We start from the raw sequence: 6,809 nt of genomic DNA on the forward strand, positions 1-6,809 counted from the left end.
ATATATATACATATATATATATACACGCACGCACACACAAATATATATAGAGAGAGAAAGGGTAGATACATACACATGCGCATATATATATATATATATATATATATATATATATATGTGTGTGTGTGTGTGTATATACTTCAATAACAATTCTCAGAAATACTAACACGTAAATGTATTTGTGTGCGCGTGTGTGTGTGTACGTATGTGTTTGTGTGCATGTGTGTGTGTGTGTGTTTCTTACTGTTGAAGTCTATATGTTGCATAGAGAATTTGCGAGTGAAGTAGCTTCATAAGAGAAAAAAAGTACTTATTTTCCAATTGTCTTTCTCCCCATACAGTTAAATATTTATATCTTTATCTGCTGATCTTCACAAGTCTTTTGTACTCCTATCAACGTTTCTATCCATTGAAATGCAGAAGTGCGGTATAGTTATATGGCTATGTACGAATATGAATTGATATAAATTTATGTATATATAAAATAACATGTATACACTTATATAAGTGGATGTGTGTGAAAGTGTGAGTGTATATATACGCGTATATATCCATGCGTACATATATTTTTGAAACTTGTATATATTCGGTTAAATATACATGTATTATGTTCATATATATATATGTATATATATACGTATATGTATATATATATATATATATATATATATATATATATATATATATATATATATATATATATATATATATACGTATATATAAATATATGTGTGTGTGCGTACATACATTTATTCCACACAAGATATAAATGCAGATACTTAAATTATACATATATTTATTATACATGTATATAAATATATGTATATATGCCTCTATATATTACAGAAATTGATATATCAATGAAAATATATTCATATATATATATGTGTCCACATATATACATACATATGTATATATACATATATATATATATATATATATATATATATGTATATATATATATAGATATATATATATATATATATATATATATATATATATATATATATATATATATATATATATATACACATATATGCATATATATATATATATATATATATATATATATATATATATATATATATATATATATATATATATATATATATATATATATATGTATATACCAATATACATACACATCATACGCTGCCCGCACACGCACACACACAAATACATACATACACGCAGTTTGGAAATATGGAAATTCTATTTGTAAAATATAAACACCTATCTATTATCTCACCTCTTATTGGAATCTTTCAACGAAGAAGGTTATCTAACATGCACATCTTCCCATAGTTTTTTCTTTCAGCACTCATTTGTCAATACGTTCTTTCCATATTCTGCGTACTTGATATCTGCTTCAGATAACTTTCAGCATTGTTTCTAATGTATCTATATCTCCACTTCTCTATAATAAAGCTTATGTTTAAATTTGCTTCCAATATACATAATGCTAATATTTTCCTAGCAAGAAGTGCTAAAGTTGATTTTATCAATTTTGGTATATTCCTAGTACTTCAGCATTAACATATTTAATGTAAGCAACGTACGTTAAATTTTCATAAGAAAGTAAAGCATGATATGAAGAAAAACAAAGGAACTATGTTAGTTTATAACGATTTTTGTCCCCATTCAGAAACATGAACTGCATCTCGTTTGAGCCCTTATAATTACTCTAAATGTGTACTCTGGTGATTACTCTAAAATCCTCAATATTACCAACGAACTCAAGACAGCCAACTGACAAAATTGTTAACATGCCGGACGAAATGCTTAGCTTAGCTGCATTTCGTAAGTATGCACTTCTGTCTGTCTATTTATCTATCTATCTCATTCATACCTTGCTGCTTCCAATATAGTGGTTTGGTTCGACTTTGCCGTTCATCCTGTCGGATTTGACAAAATAAGCACCAGCTGAACTCTGGGGTTCTTTCGAGGTCGATAAAATAATTACCAGTTGAACTCAGCTTCCCCCGAAATTGCTGTCCTTGTGCCAAAATATGAAACCAATACTACTGACGAACTCTGCAAGGGTTCATCCTTAACAACTACGTCCATATTTCCAAGACCAAAGCCAGAGAAAGTACTTTGACCTTTGCCACCAAGACTTACTGATATTCTACAAAGCTCACATGAGACCTGCAATGGAGTATTGCTCCTACAACCGCGACAATATCGCTGATGTTACTGCTCACACAGACATCCCAGACTGCACTCAGAGGAAGGACATTCAATTAATTTAACATAAAATCAGTGTGACACACTCCAACTACCGAACCACAGATGTGTTCTCTCTTCCCTCTAAGATTTCTACTGCGGCTGTAATGGTCGTAACACCTGAAAAATGACTAATTCTCGTACTGGTTTCACCCAGATACACTCTACTCACTCGTCTCTCCTCCTATTATCATCCATTTTGTATCCAACACACTAAGCCCTGCGTTAACCCTTATTCTCAGTCCTTCTTTCTCCAGAACGTCGGCCGTCTTGAAACCCTGCCCTACTCATGTCTTTCCTGCATATGTTGACTTACAACAGTTTAAACAGACAGACAGACAGACAGACATACAGATAGACAGATAGATAGATAGATAGATAGATAGATAGATAGATAGATAGATAGATAGATAGATAGATATGTATGCATGGCACTTTCTATTTAATTTTATCTTTTAATTTGTCTCATAAACCGATCAATAAATTCTTTTAAATTAATTAACCCCTTCCAGCTTCCAGCTTTCTTCACCTCATCTCACTTCATTTCATTTTATTGTATACTTTAGACTTATCTAACTTCATTTGTTTTTTGTCTTTTATAAAACTTTAAACATCCACCTATTTATTTATTAATTCAGTGAAACCTAATACTTATCAGCTTATTATATTCGTTTTACTTTACGATCAGCTACCGCTCTTGTTTTTTTTTTGTCCTTTCTTGTTTCTTGTTTAATACTACCCAAAATTATTTTAAAATTTGCCTAAACATCCATTTATTAGCTCTTTGCCTAAGATTTCCATAACATTTTAATTCAGTTAATTACTTCCCTAACCAAACACTTTGCTTTAATTGGAACTCGGTAAACAGAAAATTCTAAGCAAAACGTTATGTCCTCGGTGCATTATTAATTTCTCACATAAGACTTCAGATATCACTGCTTCATTATCATTTGTAATTCGGTTATTAAATACTAAACTTAGCTCCGATACATCCCAAATTTCATAATAATTCTAATTTGTTTACGAACACATTTTTTTATTTTCTTTATTTTTTGCTTGCTTTAGCCTATGAACAGAGGCCATACTGAGGCACTGCCTTGAAGACTTTTCAGCGAACAAATCAACCCGGTACATGTTTTTAGAACCTGGTGCTCATTCTATCGATCTCTCATACCAGGCCCCTACGTTCCCGGGGACGTAAAGAAACCAACACCAGTCGTCAAGCGAGGGTGGGGACAAACACTAATACAAAAACACAAACACGTTCTGACTTCAAATGCCACTGAGACCAGTATTGATTTTCGTTTTTTCAAGGTCGATAAAATAAAGTAGGTCAATTACAGGGCTCAATAGAATCGACTTGCCCCTACTTCAGCATTGCTGTCCTTGTGCAAAAATTAGGACGAGTTATTAAGCTCTTTAAGGCAGAGAGCCAGCAGAATCGTTAGATTGTTGGAAAAATACCTTATGTTAATTCTTCTTGCTCTTTATGGTCTGTATTCAAATCCCACTGAGGTCAATTTTGCCTTTCATTCTTTCGGGGTCGAAAAAGTAAAGTTCCAGTCATGTACCGGCGTCGATAATTCCACACGTCTCAAAATTGCTGGTCTTTTCCCTAAATTTGAAATAATTATTAACCTGCTTTCAATGAGCCCTCTATTAACCAAACGCTTAAAATACAGAAACCAAATATGATTTATTACTCAAATTGCAGTTTCCAATCGAGAGTCAGTATTAAACATCTTTACTTTAGGCCAAAGCCTGAATTTTGCAGGGAAAAGACTAGTCAATTACATCCTGAAAGGATGAAAGACCCCAGGGTTAAAGTGATACGTATTTCACTGATCCTGAAAGGATTAAATGCAAAACCGATCTAGGTAACATTTCAATTCAGAACACAAAACCGGAAGAAATGCAACCAAGCATTTTTATCCGGCGTGCTAACGATTTTTCTAGCTCACCGTCTTAAAGATCTGTTTTAAATATAAAAGACAGAACATTTCATTATAAGGCTATCGCGGTGCACACTTCTTTGATATAACATTTCCAAATTTGAATTTAAATAAGTGCCTATGTTTAAATAGTTAAGCTACTTTGAAAATATACAAATAAATGGGTAAATAAATAAATAAACACACGTTATAGAATAAGTTAAACCCAAAAGTAAAATAAAGAATAAGGTAAACATCATGTGTTCTGAGAAAACGAAGAATTTGTATGAAATAGAAAACAACGACTTTCAAACATAGACCTATTTCACATTGTATTTATACAGTCCTAAATACACATCGAAGACAATATTATATGGAACATCTTTGATCATAATTTTATTTGATCAGGACTGACCTAAGGGTAAATAACAACACCAACAAACAACAGAAACGTCAAAAAAAAAAACAAATATATTATATATTATTTTCAAACAAAGAAAAAAAATGGCGGTAACCCACAGAGAGTACTTCCTGGTTACGCTACTAAAATAAATCCAATGGAAAAATAATTGCATTTCAAATCGTACAAATTAGTCATTTTTCTTATTCTATTAATTTTTTTTGTTTGTATTTTGTCATTTTCTTTACTTGTTGTTCCTATTTATTTCCTATTAACCTATATCCATCTACGTTTACAGATTGTATTAAGAAAATATTTAATGTAGATAACACATTCCTTGGCTAAAGCTACAGAAATTGTGACATTTAATAGTAAAATAATCTTATATATATATTATATGCATGTGTATATATATATATATATATATATATATATATATATATATATATATATATATATATATATATATATACACATACATACTTACATGCATACATACATACATATATACATACATTTATACATACATATCACCCACTTTCTGTGCTATGTGTCAGTATGTGTGTGTGCATACACGTGTGTGCATACACGTGTGTGTCTTTGTTTGTATGTATTTATGTATATGTATGTGTGTATGTAAAATCAAACATGACGAGGACGTTCACCAGTTTGCTTCGTAACAATAAAGCCTCGATTTCAATCCCACAGCAGAGCATTTTGATCGACTGTCTTTACTCTAAAATCGTGGTTTACTCAAGAATTCTGAATGAAATCGAGTAGAGGGAAACTGCATAGAAACCCATCGGATTAACTGTAATTCTAATTAAAATGTTACAGCTTTGTCGTAGTATTTCACTGATGTTACCTAAGAATTGCCTTAAGGGTACACGTGTCTGTGGAATACGCAGCCTCTTTGTCTGGTAATTCCAATAAATTCAGTTGACCCAATGACTGGAGCCTTAGACATTGAAGTCATTAGCTGCAATTCTTACAACGGTGTTTCTAGCGCTTTCTTCCGCTGTTTCTGTACTTCAACTCACTGTAGAGCATGGCTTTGGGGATATTAGTATCTTTCATGTGAATTACGCCTCCTACCAAGTATAAATGTAATTTTAGTAAGAAAGATTCAATACTGGAGAATCTTTGCGATCTACTTCACCACCTGATTACAGATGTCATATCGCTAAGAAATGTTCATTTTGAATTACGTAAATGACAGTGCATTAGCTTTTTGTTTTAACTACGATACAATATGCGATTTGAAGTAAAGGTCTGCAGATAGGACAACTGCTTGGTAGAGATTGCATTTGTTTAAACGGCACTTGGCCTCGTTGTTTCCACAACCGATCATAGAATTTCTCCAAAGATTGAGTGCAGTGAGTCACTTTCACATCCGAGCTGTTTCCATTAGAAATCCCACTTCCGAAATATGTAAACACATTTAACAAATTTCGAGGATTATTCACTATCAGGATTATCTCAGATCCGTGTTCTGCCACTTTGGGTTCGGCCTGATACAAGACGTCGACCCTCTTTAGTAAGTGAGACGACGAAGACTGTCACTAGAGAAACAAAATGATGCATAATTATTTAGATAAACCTCCAGAGCAGTATTTCCCAAGCTATTTTCCCCCAGATCCCATGCATATACATAATACATACATGCATATATATATGTGTGTGTGTGTGTGTGTGTGTGTGTGTGTGTGTGTGTGTGTGTGTGTATACTAAATATATTAGACATGTAAGTATCTATACGTGGTCTGATCAATAAGTATCCGGACTGCTGCCCAAGAAACAAAGCTAAGTAAAGCCACTTGACGCAGATTGACCAAAAACTCTGCTGTGCATGCGCACTTAGTTTTAACGTTCTACCTCACTTCCGCTGTTTACAGCAGTGCTTGAAAGGAAGCTGTGTAACGTGTGATCGTCGCATTGACCATGACAGGCAAGGTTGAGCAGAAGATCTGCATCGAATTTTGCCAAAAGCTTGGCGATACCTGCTCAGAGGCTTATGCAAAGTTTTCAAAAAGTTTTCATCGTTCTCGACACAATCAAGATCTCATGCAACTGAAACCCGGGTGTCTTTTTGGTGAGCTGGAAGCAGTTTTGACACACACTTGCCAGACACGCATCTCGTATCCATATCTTTTGTGATAATGGACTGAAGTGAGCCGTAACTTATCTGCGCATATTCTGATAACTCACGGATGGTGATTCGACGATTTCCGCTGACAGCTGCACGCACATCT

At 33.2% G+C, this 6,809-nt stretch overlaps 1 long non-coding RNA gene across 1 annotated transcript in view; it reads left to right on the top strand.

The window, feature by feature from the left end:
- The window catches only part of LOC149133098 (uncharacterized), a 101,075-nt gene extending 96,429 nt beyond the window's left edge, over positions 1-4,646 (top strand). The window contains exon 3 of the long non-coding RNA XR_016243853.1: positions 3,292-4,646. This is a non-coding gene — a long non-coding RNA (uncharacterized LOC149133098). The remainder of the gene's footprint in view (positions 1-3,291) is intronic.
- The last annotated feature ends 2,163 nt before the right edge of the window (positions 4,647-6,809 follow it).

The sequence above is a fragment of the Octopus bimaculoides genome, chromosome 12 (assembly GCF_046866305.1).
Source record: "Octopus bimaculoides isolate indiv1 chromosome 12, ASM4686630v1, whole genome shotgun sequence".
NCBI lineage: Eukaryota > Metazoa > Mollusca > Cephalopoda > Octopoda > Octopodidae > Octopus > Octopus bimaculoides.